At 46.5% G+C, this 14,967-nt stretch overlaps 1 protein-coding gene across 23 annotated transcripts in view; it reads left to right on the plus strand.

Annotated features, from left to right (window-relative positions):
- PITPNM2 (phosphatidylinositol transfer protein membrane associated 2) overlaps positions 1-14,967 on the plus strand; it is a 138,293-nt gene that overhangs the window by 48,102 nt on the left and 75,224 nt on the right. For 17 of the 23 annotated variants that reach the window (XM_068911327.1, XM_068911324.1, XM_068911331.1 and 14 more), the window contains one exon: positions 14,632-14,716. The exons of the other annotated variants lie outside the window; for them this stretch is intronic. The gene's annotated coding sequence lies outside the window, so the exon portion shown is untranslated. The remainder of the gene's footprint in view (positions 1-14,631; positions 14,717-14,967) is intronic. 23 annotated transcript variants of the gene reach the window in all.

Here is a 14,967-nt window from a genome sequence, read left to right on the forward strand (position 1 = left end):
GCATGGAACATGCTGGTGATGGCACCAGGGATGGGACTGCTGGGGAGAGGGACTCCCATGTCCCATCCTTGGAAGGACATTTCTGTCAAATGAAAGGCCCTGTCTCTGCCACCTTTTGCAGAAGAACAGGCGCATGCTGAAACACCTAAGGGAGCTGAGAGTGTTCCCAGCCCTGTGCACAAAGCTAAACGCATTTTACAATAAAAACTGCTGACGCTTCCTTCAGCTCTCCTTAGTTCAAGGCAAAGTGCTCTCTTCTGCAGAATGTCTTGACATTGAAAACGCCAGCCTGGGCAGCAGAGTTCTTAACTCTGCAGATAGGATTGGTGATGTCAACAAATCATACAGGAGAAAAAACACATCACTTGGCATTCCTGCAGACCATCAACTTGCCATTCACAGAAAAAGTATTCGGTATCCACTGACTGATTGTTGTGGGTGTCGAACAAGGCTTTTAATCTAGAAGTACTATCAAGCACCTTAACAGCTGAAGAACTGTGAGTGAGCTGCCCTTGCTGCTGCCACGGCTTTGTGCGCGCTCATCTGACCTACTGCCTTAGAGAGCTGCTTCCAAAGAGCTGCTTAGTGCAGACTGCAGATATTGTAGTAGTGTACTTAAGTGTAAGGACTGAACTGTAAGAGTATATATGCATTTAGTTAATTAACCCCTTTCATTTTGAGTACAACTTTAGGTGTTAATTTAAGCGTTGGTCCTAGGGCACCTCAAACCATAAATAGGAGGGCTGGGTGGGATTTCCTTTTGTGCAAATCGTGTGCTTTGTGGTTTACTCTAATCTGCTCTTCACGCTCTTTAGCCTTCTGCCTAGACGCTCCCATTGCCCTTGGTCTGGCACTGTTTCTGAAACACGAGGTGTTGGGCCTCTTGGGGTGGAACATGCTAGAGGAACACAGAAAATCATCCTCCTTTCTACCCTTACAATCTGACCTCGTGCTGCACCAGAGCATGTTGGTTTGGGTGAAGAGAGTGATAGAACCTCTCCCAGGAGGGTTTCTGTAGCCATTCGCAAGAGTATTTATCACAGGGGGAGTGAATAAAACCAGAGGTATTGGCATGCTTTTGCCATGTCGTTTTAGCAAGACGTTTTCTCCAATAAATGTGACAGTCTAAATCAGGGTTTCCAGAGAGGCTAAAGGAATTTGGCCTTGAGTCCCAGAGGAGTTCAGTGCTGGGAAATGTTTGAGAGGCTGGTACTGTTCAGTTCTCTTGAAAATCTCCGGGGTGATTGCCAGGGGGGAGAAGCAGCAGAAAATTACTGCCTTCTCCTTTGGATATGGTCAAATCATAACTGTTTGGTTAATCTGATTATCTCAGTTTCACCTGGGATGATAGATAGGATAGAAGCTGTGGCCCGTTTACTTTGCTCCTTTTGTGCTAATGGAGCAGATGACCTTATGTTGAAAGTCTGAAAATTTTTGCAAGACCAAATAACATGGAGAGGAAAGCCTAGCTCTCTCTATTTTCCTGTATCAGGCCTTGAAAATTCAATCATTATTCTATGACAGAGTGTAGTTATCCTGTCTGTCAGCATGAAACTGGAAAATACTTTCAGCTCAAAATAAACTCCACGAGGAGAATAGTTTCCGTGGTGTCCGTTGTCGAGGGGAAAGCTACTGGCTTTAGTCCTAAATAAAGATTGTAGCCCACTTTGGTGCTTTGAGAGACAGTAGTGCTTGTCCTAAATTTGACTTTGATTAGCTTTGATTTGATTAGCTTAACAAGTCTCGCTCTTCTCCGCAGCCCTTTTAATGCAAACCACTGACCATTGCTACTGCTGTGAGCTGAACTTGTGAGATGGACTGTGCCAGGCCCAGAGCCTCTGGGACAAACCGAGCACGGCTGGCCTGGGTGGCCAGAGGTCCGGTGGGGTGGTCCAGAGATGCTTACCAGGTGCTTCAAAGGAAATCCGTGAAATAGAGGGGAAAAAAGTGGGGAAAGGAGGGTGGCAGAGCTGCTAACTCCGGCTAGAAAAGGTTGCTCAGAAAAGGTATTTCAGGACGGGCTTTGGGTATCAGCCCCTCCGCCCCACTCTCCATAGCTGTGTGATGTCAACTTGTCTCTGCCACCGAGTCACTTTACCCTTCGCTGTCACCTCTTGCACTGTGAACCTAGTGCAAATGACAGACTGGATTAAAGAAAATCCCATGCGCTTGTCTCTTTTTACATGCTCTTGCTTTCTGCCTTTCTCTGTCCTCCAACAGCGAAAGTCAATGAAGCGAGTTTCGCATCAGCTTCTTAGTGGTGCTTTCACTCCCTATAAGAGGGTTTAGTCCTAAAGCAGCTATTTTCAGTTGTACAAAATGGAAGATGGAAAACTTTCCAAAACGTAAGCCATCGGTTAGTTGTCAAGCTGCTTTCAAAGCTTGCCTTCATCCTTTTTTTCTTTTTAGCCCTGCTGGAAAAAAATGCATTAACCTATGTTTGAGAAAGCAATGATTAGGTTTGGATGCAGTTAGTTTATTTATTTTGTAAATAGGAGATACTTGCAACATTGTATTTATCAGTAAACATAATCAAAACAACCAGCCCTCTGAAAAACGCTTGCTCCTGCTCTCCCTCCTGACAGGGCTACTGGGATCTTGTTGGTGAATTCGCAGGAGGTGGTGGCTATCCCCTTAGCTTTGGTTTTCTCTCCCAGTTTCAGTAACCAGTTAGGATCAGCTGCGTAACTTATTTTTCATTCATTTTTGGAGTAGCAATTCTGGTTAGTTTGGAACTTGAAAGTCTTCTCCTGCTTTAGTTAATTATGGCTATTATGCTCCATTGTCATTGTTGTCACTCAAAGTATTTTTGAACGTTTAGGGTGCAAAGTGACTGCATAACAATAAAAGTCCTCAGCGAGGCTCCGTGAGTCATCCTGACTGATTTTAGTGACAACACTAAGTTTTTACAACTGTTGACTTGTGCGAGCCCTGTGGTTACCGGTGGCGAGTGTGCACCGTATGAGCACTCATCTTCTGCAGAAAAGCAGCCAGGGAAGTGGTCAGGACTGCTTATTTTATGTTGACCTCGCGCTTTCCAAAAAGCATAATTTCAAATTACCCTTCTCTGCCCTTTCTTGCCACCTTTTCCTCTTTGCTTTGGTTTTGCAAGGAATTGCCTCCAACGGAGGTCAGAGGTGGGGGCGAGGTCCGTACCTGCTGTAGGCTGTGGCAGCCGCGTGGATTCCAGGGGAGCTGTTGGTCTGCGCGAGGTGAAGGTCCCGCTTCGGGTCTGGAGTTCTGCCCTTGCCCAGATAACGATGCTCTAATTCCCTTTGCTTCTAGCTATCGTGTGCCTTGTTATCCCTCAAGCAGGATTCCCTTCCCAGTAGGATACAGAGCTTTTTATCGCATGTTATGTTGAGATGTAAGCCTGCCCTTAGCTGCCTGGGGTTTGGGAGGAGCTTCCTGTATGGGCAGGTATGATATAACTACCTGTTTGTGTGAATTTGGGGCACCCTTTGAAGCATCTGGTGCTAGCTGCCATCAGGCAGAGCCAGATGAGATGGATCTTGGGGCTGATGCACAATGACAATTTTTTTTTTTTCCCCCTAATCTCCCTCTAGTATTTCTTTTTCGTCCCACCCTGGCTTGGTGCCCTGCTTGCAGCTGGGTGTGTTATGAATGTGCCTGTAAGAAATGTTAGTGTTATAAGCAATTGACTTCCAGAATTTGAAAACTTCATAGTGCCTTGCTGAAGAGAGCCAGAGGAGGACAAACAGTAGTAAATCACACAGATGAAGCCATAAGTCATCAATTTATGATGAGCTTGGCTTGTATCTTAATTGCATGGTAAAATTAAAAACATCTATGGCACAGCTGAGCAACTATGACAGTATTTTAGAAATGGTGTATGTATTAAAAAAATTAATAGGGTGTCACTGTAAGTATGCATTGTTCATGCTGCCATTGCTTATGCTTTGCTTTTCTTTCTTGTAATTAGCAAGACTGGTATTTTTAGGATAGCTTTGCAGCTTGTCTATTTTCTGCCAAGTTGGCTAAAAACTTGGTCTCAAGTGACACGAGGAATAGTCTCTTGGAAACCGATGCCATATATATCCTGAACTTTCCTTTCTACTGATGTCTGGTTTTGTTCCTTAAAATTGCAACACCAGGAGCTGGGCTAAAGGTGTCCCCTTTATTTAAGTCTGTGCACGAGGCTGCTATGTGCTTAAATACACTTGGATAGTCTTTGCAGATAAGGCTATCAGGCTGGAATGTTTTTGTTTGCTTTAGCTTTTGGGTGGTATTAGCCTTAGTTGTAACCTCTTTCAGTTTCCGTTATCTTTTAAACAGGCTTCCTCGAGCTCAGATCCTGCAGTGCGATCCGTGCAGATGGATTCCGTCATCGTCTGCATGGTTTCCTTACAGAGTTGAGGTCTTAGGTCGCAGTAATGAGAGCTGACACCATGCACGGGTCTGCCGCTGTCCCAGTCTCGTGCGGGGCCGTCCTCACACTGGTGAGATGAGGGCTGCCGCTGTAGCCGCTGAACCCCAGCAGTGAGGTCCACGTACTGAGCCTCCTTAGAGAGGCAGCGTCCCTGCAGTTAACATTGGGCTGGGGCATTAAGTACTTGAAGATACCACAGCATTTTCTTTTCTGCCTGGGATATGGGGGAAAAAATAAAAACAATCCCAGTTTCTAGAAACAGCTTGGCAATGCTGAGCCTAGCAATGTGACACAACCATAGAAGGACTGGGATTGCTTTACTCTTCCCCTGCTTAAGTTCCAGTAGCTTCTTCTCAACAGTGGTTATCTCTAAAGCAGAAAGTCAGTGTATCTCATGGGCAAATCTAGTTGTGACCCCGAAGAGCCTGGTCTAGCTCAGCATTGCTGAGTAAAATCTCCTTCCCCATGCTGTGAGCCCAGTCGTTGGACTATAAAATAAAAAAAAAAAAAAAAAAACCAAACAAACGAACAGCGCTGAATCTTTCTTGCTGGACTCATGATTTTTTTGGGGGTTGCCCTTTTCTCTCCTGATGTGTCTCCTGTCTGTTTTCATGATGCAGCTGGGTATACATCTCTCTAAAGGTGTTGAGGGTGGTGTTGCCAGTGCTCTGCTGTGTGTATGGTGACATGGACCTGTCACTGCTGTCCTGTTTTAGCTCTGGCAACGTGGCAGTTATCTCACAGGCAACAGGGCCCACTCTGAGGCTTGTGGACCATTGGGGCAGGTTGAACGTGTCCTTGCTGTCAAAAACCACCACCCAGAGCAATGCTTCTCAGTGTGTTATATCCGTGAAGATCGTATTTAATCTGAAAAGTCAGGGTTATAATGGGTACTGAACCCCATGGTGAATGTAGAAATCGCTGTATGTCTGCTTCTGAGCTCTATCTCCAGTTCCAGGCAGCTTGGGCTACGAGGAGTTGTCGGGTAGTCCGTCAGTGGAAAGGGTGTCAGGAAAAGGCAGCGTTTGTGTGCTCTTCCAGATGATGTCCAGCTTATGGAAGAGCCTTTCCTGATGCGTGTGGGCAGACCCCAGGGGTTTCCTGCAGGACTCTTGCACCAGTTGACTGTACCTGTTACTGTAATTAGCATTGCTGGGGATGATATATTCAAAATACTACCCAGAACTGTTAAAAGGCCAATACAGTGTTTATGTTACCGATTTCTGAAGTTTGACTTTGCTGAAATTCTGGATTTTAGTTTACTGATATAGCAAAAATAAGAGCAAATCTGAGGGAAAACAGAAATTGAACTTTTTAGGCTAATGAAGCTATATTGTGTTTGACAGATGTGTAGCTAATCTGCTGAAGAAGGGAGAGGGTTGACTTTTAATGAGAAGTTATTAGATGCTGAATAGCTGTTAAATTGCTATATTAATAAAATGGGCAATCTTCTCCAGCTTGTCTCCTGAAAGTATTCTATTAATTGAGAACCCCTTTAATCCCTTCTTTTAAAAATTAATTAACATTTTGGAAAACACTTCTGAATCAAGTCACTACAGTCACAGAGATTACATTGGAGTTATATCTTGATTGTTTCCTTTATATGCGTTAGCTGCAATTTACAGACTCTGTTGATAATACCAACTTCATATATAAGAGCTTAAGACTTTTAAGAACAGGTTTAATGCGCTGACTTTTTTTGTCATGGTGTTCTCAATTGCCAGCAAATAGAAAAATAGAAATGAGATGAAAAGCTCAGTCTGGTGCCTGGAGCGAGAGCTTGTATATTGCTTTCAATTCCAGCTACTGATTTCTGATTTGACTATGCGCAAGCATTTGGATTGTTTTGCCCAAAATACACTGGGAACTTAAGGGTTCCTCAGACACTTGTGTTACCTGTCTGTAAAACGTAAGTAACTTTTATCCCTGGGTATACTTGTCCTCTCATGTCTTTATTCCTCTCTTTGTGCCATGTCATGATCAAAGTTGAAGTGTTCAAGCTCTTTGGCTCCTCTATCTGGAAGGTGCTATTAAAGCTTTCCGGAGGTGCCAAAACTTCCAGCTTCTGGTGGTTTTGAACTTCCGTGTGTCTTTTCCAGAGGATTTTAGATCCTGTGAGTTGGCAGTGGGCAAGGAGGGTGAGCAGTGAGGGAAGGGAGCTGGCAAAGCTGCAGCAGACGGGTCACTTGTATGTGAGTGGTGTCTCTGCTGGAGGCCGGGCGGCTCTGGTACCATCCGTCAGGGCCAGCATACACGTGCAGTCTTAACCTTGCAATCTAAGATTCGGAATCAGGTCACTGTTTACAAAGCAGATTTATGTCAGATGTAAATACAGCTGTAACGCCCTTTAACAAAGGACATGTGTGGCTCTCGCAAAGGCCGTGCCCTGCTCCTGCTCTCTGATACACTGACACCTGGAGCCACCTTAGCGAGAGCAAAGATGTTCTCAAGGCATGAAACGATGGCCAAGACCCGGGAGAGAATCATGAGGCAGATGAGGATGAGGAGCTGCAGAAGTCGGATAGGGCGGCCCTATGAGCGCGCCTGCTCCGCGTGGATTGGCCTTGCTTGGGGAAGGGTTCTCACCGCTTTTACGGGCAGAGCGGATGTGCACGGTGCAGCGAGGCCTGCAGAGTCCCCGAAACCTCAACTGGTCCAATTTGATGCTGACTGCTTTGTGCTTTGCCCCCTTGGCAGGGTGAGGCTGCAACAAGGCTTTCTTTCCTGTAGTCTTAGTACTAAGTTAGAGCTTGGATTTTTGAAACAAATGGGAGTGGGGAGATGCCATGGAGAGGAATTCAGAAGCTAAACAACCAGAATAAAAGGCTAAAACATGAGGTAGAAATTGCTCCTGAGTTTTGTCCTGTGGATTTGACAGCTGGAAAGTTAGACTCTTCTTTGATTCCCAAGATACTAAGGCCAGTGTTGTGCTCTGAACACAACATAATTACACCTGATACTATTGTGGTATGAGCTCAGGGATTGTGCTTCTTTAAAGAGAAGCTCTTGAAGCTTTTTAGAGCTTTGCTGTGGCTGCTGGCCCTGCCTGTGTGCCAGTGGTGGAGGCCTGGGGTGTGCGCAGCAAACCTGCTGATTCTTGGAGAAATCAAGTAACTGTGATACTTTCCAGGAATTACTCTACTTTCCACAGAAATCACTAATGGATACAAAGGCAGTGGTAATAGGCAATAAAATTTATTTTACGTTTTTAGCCTACAGCTGGCTGTGTTTCTGCGTTATTGGTAAGTGGTATACGGGCGTTGCTTTGTTAATTATTCCAGTTATCAGTGAAACTTGATTTACCCGAGCTTTCCCACTCCCTTTGTTTAAAAAAAAGACTTTGGGGCCAAAGCTGAAGAAGGGAGGTGGCAGGTCCTGAGCCAGCGCCGTCATTAGCTCTGTTCTGGATGTTGGCCCAGATCGCTTATCTCTCTGTACCTCAGTTTCCCCCACAAATGAGGGCTAATGATAACCGCCCTAGCTCCAGAGGCCACGGCAAAGCTTTCTGAAGGTATCGAGCCCTGCGAGGTCCTTGCAGGGAGTACAGCTGGGCACCTGCCGAGCTTGATTGCTGTTGGATGTTTGGAGCAGCCCCTCTCCGCTCCGTGCGTGCGTCCTGACGTTGGGCGACTCGGTCGAACGGCGTTATTTCCTCTTTTCTCGCCAGAACCTACCTTGGGGCCTGCGTGCTCCTCCTTCAACAGCGCTCTGGGTCCTCGGCTTGAGGTGAACCCCTAATTTTCCCTTTCCCCCTGTCCTTCCCTTTTGGAGTACTCGGGGAAAGCCCGCTGGCGACTTGGCACGCAGCAGCTCGCCGGGCACTTGCCCGGGGCGCCCGGCTGCCCGCCGGCTGCCGCGACGTGACCCGAAAGAGGCTTCGGACCGACGGTATCCCAACTGACTGGAGGTGCCAAGGTGTCTTTAGAGGGTGCTGTTTTCTTTTCTGATCGTATCACATTTTGATTTACAACTAATTTGATTGCTGCAAACTGATGTAAATAATAATTGAATTGCATGGCAAGAGAAGGAAACAAATGGGAGGCTGTATAGCCGGCCCTAAGGTCAATCTAGAGAAGGATTTGTAAGTCTTATGCGGAAACACGCTGTATTTTGTGTATTTAACTTCTGTATGAGCTTTTTTTGAACTCGGAGGTGCAGCTGGCTTCCCTCCTGGGAGTGGCAGTGTCACTCTGTGCAGTGTCATCAGCCTTCTCGAGTCCAAATCTGTCTCTGCACCTGGGCATTTTATTGTGATCGACTTTACTGCAGGTGTCCTCTGCCTTGAGGTTCATGACGGTTTCTCTGTGTTGTGGGAAATCAGAAGATGGATGGCTCTGGCAGTGGAGAGATACCAGGGCTGCTGAGAAAGTGCTTGGTACGTGCAGAAATGGAATTGAAGAGGTGATTTGAAAAAAAAAAAAACAAAAAACCAAACCCAGAACTACCAAGGAGATGGAAGCAAATGACATACGTGATTTTGTTTTTTAACGAGTGTTTTAAATGATTTGCAGTTATTTGTTGTGGAGGCTTTTTAAATTCCCTGTCTAGGGTCTGCTTGCAATTGAACGTATAGTTATAATTTGACTTTTATTTTCCCTTCCAGTACCCTGTGACACTGCCTCCTGTGTTTTCTATCTTTGGTCTCTCCAGTTTGTATCTAACCGCAAAGGGCGCGTTCAGTTTGCCTCCTGCATTGTGCCTATAAAACAGTGTGTCTACTTCTGTTTCTTTGCCATGAAACCTTGGTTATTTTCACACAAATGGCACCAATCAATATTGTTTTTCCCAAGTTTCTGGCTAAACTAATGCATCAGGATTTTATGGGAGTTTGGGGCAAAGTTTTGCTGGCAATGCTTCATGCAGATTCTGGTTTAACTCCACCCTGTAAAATCAGAAGGTTTGGATTGTCTGGAGGGAGGAATTGCCTCTGCGTTGCACCTCTGCCTCCCTCTGTTCGTGCTCTGGGAGGTGAACGTGGTCTGGTGGATTCATCCATGTGCCTTTCCCTCTCCTGAGTCCTGGATTCGGTTTCCAGCTCCGACTGTATTTTAAGTGATCATAGCACGTCCTGGGTGTTGGGGCTGTTGTCCTGCTTCTGTTTACTGCTTTCCTGCAGCCTGTCTCTGCCAGGGGTGGGAAGTACAATTAGCACTTTTTCTTCAGTGTACTTTGACCTTCATCCGTGTTATGGCCCTGGTGGAAGGGGTTAGGGCTAGCGCGAGGTGAGCGGACACTCGCTTTCCAGAGTTAAAATCCCGTCCGCCCTGGGGAGACGGAGCTTGCAAACAACCAGCCTAGGTGAGTCCGCAGGGTTTTCCCGGGGCGGCGGGAGCTGGGGCGATGCCGATGGGCTCTCGGCGTTTAGCGCTGTCTCCGGCTGAGGAGCTGTGGGCAAGGTGGCCGCCCGGCCGCTGGCCCTGGCCAGGCGGGGTGCCGGCCGCGCTGCGGGCAGGAGCGCAGGGAAGCGTTGCCAGCCAGCGCAGCTCTAGGAATGAGTCACCGTGCTGTTAGAGGGAGCATTAGCACCAGGATTTGTTCTTTGTCATTATGCGAACTCTGTGGGAAATTTGGCCTGGATGTATACGGCTCCTGGATGCGTAATGGAAAATAACCGTGTCGGCATTGGGGTTAGCGAGAAGGGCCGCTTAGGCTGGACTTGGGTCTTAATAGTTAGATCGATAGTTTTTTGTGTAGTTCTTAAGAGAAGCTGCCCTCTCTGAGCACTTTAAAACTGCTTCCGCCTCAGTTGTTTTGCAAATGCCCTTTCTCTGAGATGAAGTTCGAGACAGATGTTAGCCTCCTTCAAGGGGGCCTATCTTCTGCTTCCAGAAGCTCTCTCCCAATCCTCCTGTGACCGAGAGGCATCTCTTTCAGTAGCACGCAGAAAGGTTTCTCAGCTGGGTCACGACTGCTGGCTGCTGCGTTGGAAGAGCTACTGCTCCATCGAGCTCCTCCCGATAGCGTGCAGTGGGGTTTTGTCTTCCTGGGAGACACGGCCTCAGGCCCTGGAGAAACCTCTGAAGCCCTGGTTTGGGGAGGAGGGTGCAGCTGTGGCCTCAGTGCAGAGCCTGGAGCTGGGGGAGGGCAGGCCTGGCCGGGGCAAAGCAAAGGGCCCGGCCCCGTGGCCACCCCAAGCCGCTGGAGTTAGCCGGCCCCTCGCGAGGAACAGACTGGTCCGTGGCCCGTGAACCAGGGGACTATTGAGGTGGTTTAAAGAGCAGCTCTGTGAGAACACAAGCTTTGCTTTTCTTCAGTGGTCTAAAAGTTGAGGGATAAGCCACAGGAATTGCCCAGCCTGGGGGGGAATTCAGTGCAAGCTCCAAGACCACTTGGTGTGTGCTTCTGCGTTCGTGCACGGGGGACTGCTGCGGAAATGCAGCTCTTCTGTTATCCAGACCAAAGGAGAAACTTCACCAGCCTGTCATGTACTTCAGTTTGGCCTCCCCTGCCTCAGCTTGCAATCTGCTCAGCTGCAAATATCCTGGAAAGCTATAAATCACGTAGGCGTCATTAGGGGCTGGGGGTGCCACGGTGTGGTTGGCATTGGGAATGATTCGCAGAAGCGGTGAGAGCTGATGGCTTAGAAACGCTCCATCACTCTGCATGTGGGATGCAGAGCTGTGGAGGGAAAGAGAGAACGCCAGCCCCAAAATGTGCTGAATAATGAACTGAAAGTGGTTATTGATTATCCGTGCACTTTCATTACCCTGCTGCAATCTAGGAGCAGCTAGCAATTCTTTTTTCTTTAAAAAAAAAACAAAAAAACCCACCACTTTCAGAGGCACTTATGAAATATTTAGTGTAATTATTTCCAAGATCAAAACTCCAAAGAAATTATGCAGCCACAGAAACCTTGTTAATCTGTTGGTGTTACGGATGAAAGAAGCAACAGAGGTATTAAACGTTTATCACTCTTGTGCAAAATGGCCTCTTACTTTCAATCTCCGTCACGACGTTATTCATCAACCTTCACTGCCGTGTTTCTCTCTTAGGTTTTTGCTTCCTGTGCGTGATTTTAAGGTGCTGTTATAAGCTCCTCTGGAGTAGGACTTCTTTTCTCTATCCCTATTTTGCCTTTAGGCAAGGCAAATCTCAGCCTAATGAAACCAGTGTGAAATATTGCGGTGCTGTAACACTGACTCTGCAACCGTGCAGAGTTGCCCTTTATGAAATAGTCTTTTTAAATCAGCTATGAATGTTCTTTCCCTTTTTCGCATGATATTTGCATAAGTGAGGTAGTAAAATGTTATTTCCATCTAGGCTGTAACTACTGAAAAACGGGAGTAGCTGTTGATGTCTCAGTTTGATAGGAGTTACTAAGGAAGCAATCCGGAGTCTGGCCAGAGCTGACTTGAATGCCAAAGCAGCAAATGCACATTATATGCCTCAAAAAACAGGTTTAGTGGATCTGCAAGCGTTTGGAGGACAGGATAAGAATTCAAAATAACCTTGAGGAAATAGTCTGAAATGGGCTATAATTTGGTAAAGAGGAGTGCAAAGGCTCATGAGTAAACTATAAAATGAGGAATGGCTGCTGTGATGGAGGTGCGGTAAAGGCTGCAATGGGTTTCCGACTGAGCGGCAATCACTGGCCTTATCCTGTTGGCAAACGTTGTACGGGGGCGCTTGTTTTTCATATGGCACTCTTGTCCATATAATTTTTTTTTTTCATATAAATTTATCCTTCTCCTTTCTTCTGGCTGCTATGGCTCAGCACCGCTCTTAGAGATGTGGATCGGTGGGAGAAAGGGTGAAGGAGAAATAAGGGTTAATGGCAGGCTGGGAAACGTGAGCGAGAGAGATTGAAAGAATTAGAGTTGCTTAATCCAGAGGAAAGCCAGGGAGAGAGACACTGTGCACATCTTCCAATGTGAAAAATGCTATTGCAGAAGAGCCGTTAATGCACCATTCGCTGCCTCTCCTGAGATAAGGACAAGAAGAGATAGGCTTAAATTGTAGCGAGAGTCATTTCAGTTAGACAGCAAAAGCCGTCTACCTCTGTAAACAATCTGGAGGCTGCGAGATTCCTTGTGTTTTCAGCTTTGAGCGTATCTCTTTATTCCCAAACATAAAAAAAAAAGAGAAATAGTTTCCTGAGCAGCTTTAAACCAGAAGGCCATCTGTTTTCAAAGCAAGCCTGAGCTGGTGGGTCTGGGCCAGGTTTGCTCTCAGCTGTGGCCTGAAGACCTGCGGGGTGACTTGGTCGCCGGCTGCTCTCAGAGCCCTGCACCCTCAGCAGCGGTGGTGGGTGTTTCGAGGGAAAACCCTGACTGGGGAAAGGTAATTTGTTGTTTGCATACTTAGTGACCAGTAAGACTAGAGAGTAGGAACTCTTGTAACTTCCTGCTCTTGTCATTGATTTAAAATGGAAAGAATATAGAGTGTAGGATAGTTTTAATGTAGTTCCCCATGCAACTAGTGGGGAGAGGGGGACTGTTGTATGCACACGCATACGTATGTGTGTGTATATATATATATATATAAAATTTCTACTTGTTTTCAGCATGTAATGCGGAGAGATTTGGGCTAAGAGCAAGCTGTTAAAAGCAGGGTCTGCCCAGTTTTCTCTTGCTCGGCCTGAGCAGGGAAGCCGGGCTCTGCAGCCAGGCCACAGGGCGCTCGGCTGGGTTTTGTGACTGCTCGGTTTGTGCAGAACACAGCGACTACTTGGAAACTTTTAACCTTTAATTTTGGATGGATTCTTTTTAATAACCAGCTTTATCCTCAGCATCAGCAGAAGGATTAGAGCCTGGTTTTTCTTTCCCTCAGAACTTGTCTGATTTCACTGTGCATATTAACTCTTTTAATGGCTCTCTTTATTAGTTCATTATTGCATAACCTCCAGGCATGGCATGACTTGACACATTAATTTTCTAGGCAGAGTTCAGCTGATGGACTTCACCTGCTCCCCTTGAAGTTAGCATGTCATAGAGGGGGCTCTCTGTTTTGCACGGTAGCAAATGATTTATAAATGATTTTATAAAGCAGACGAAAGAGACTGAAGTTTTCCAAATGTTTCTCCAAATGTTAATAGGAATGGAAAGCATGAAGAAACAGTGCAATGCTCTGGAATAATTAAGGAAAAATGTTGTGTGTGTGGTGTGGTTTTTATTTTATTTTATTCTTTTTCTTCAAGCCAGTATTTGGCTGCCCAGTGAACGATAACAAGATTTAATAGCTGCAGTGTAGCTATATTGCCTTTGGATGGGTTCCATCCTTCTGTTGTAATAAATGTCTGCTTTACAATGAGCTCTTAAATTCTATAAGTGACGTCAAATTGTATCTAATAATGGAAAAAAGATTAAGTACTGTAAACCCGACTCACTCGCTCCCTGTGCCTTTCTCCTCGAGCAGTGTTTTGTCCTCAGCCCGTTGCACCGCGCTCTGCATTTGCGATACCTTTGTGAGTTTGCCCTGAGGCTTGCACCGGAGGAAAAGCATTTTCCATGCAAGCTCGCATTTTCTTCCTCCTCTTTCCCTCCCTCCTGAGCTTCCTCTGTTACTGCCAGTGGTGTGAGCTGTAGCCAGACACGGCGAAGGCGGGCGGCTGGGGAGCTCCCCCAGCTCAGCTGGCCAACTCGGCCGTGCACTGCAGCGACCTGGGCGCCTGGAGCCACGTGCAGTGGTGTTGCAACGTGAGCAAACGCTCACTAGTTTCCGATTCATGGTCAGATGTGATAGAAACCCGATCTTGAAACTGGGCTGTGTAAGCATAAAAACTTTAATTTTAAAAAGATGTGGCAGATTCGATGTATGGTTAAGATGTATGGTTACAGAGAGAGCCGCTTACTGACACAGCACCCTTTAAACAGTAATGGTGCGAGCTGTACGTTTTTAACATGCTTTAAATCTTTCCCTTGACTTTTCAAGGCATCAGTGGTATTTTTATCTGCTTAATTATCGGTCAGCAGATATGACTGACATTACACTCAAAGCTCTCTCTCACATGCGTGCTAAATAGCTGAGAAGATGGAGTGACATGCTTCTTAAAATCAGGAGTTTTCAGGTTTTAGTAACACGGGGTGTTATGGTGAATAATTGTAGCCACAAAGTTACTGAATAGAAATTCGGGGGGGTTTTAAACTTTTCATGTGAACGTTACCTGGAAAACATCCCATTGCCTATGCAGGAGAAATCACTTTTGGGCGAGGGGAGAAGGGAATGGTCAAATACAAGCACTCAGTATTCATATGCTTGGAAAACCCTCATAAATTGTGTTTTTCCCCTTGTCCTTTATGTAGTCGTTCATGCAATCGGAGGAGACGGTGTTGCTCCAGCCCATACTGCGCTGAGCGGCACGTGCTGATGAAGAACCTCTCCCGAGAGGTAGGGACGCTGTGGACAAAACCAAATGGGAGCCGCTCTGGAAGGCGAAGCTTGGGGGGATGCCGGCTGGCAGCCTGGGCTCGTCTGGAGCTGGGGTTGACCGTTTGGTGCTGGATAAGAGAGCTGCAGCCACGGCAGGGGCAGGCTGTGAAGGGGCTGAGGGTGAGCATGAAGAGCTGTTTTTCATGGTATAGGAGGAGCTGCTGGCAAAGAGGTAGCAAGAAGAGGTGATATGATGCAAGAGACGGATT

This window comes from Struthio camelus, chromosome 17, assembly GCF_040807025.1.
Source record: "Struthio camelus isolate bStrCam1 chromosome 17, bStrCam1.hap1, whole genome shotgun sequence".
NCBI lineage: Eukaryota > Metazoa > Chordata > Aves > Struthioniformes > Struthionidae > Struthio > Struthio camelus.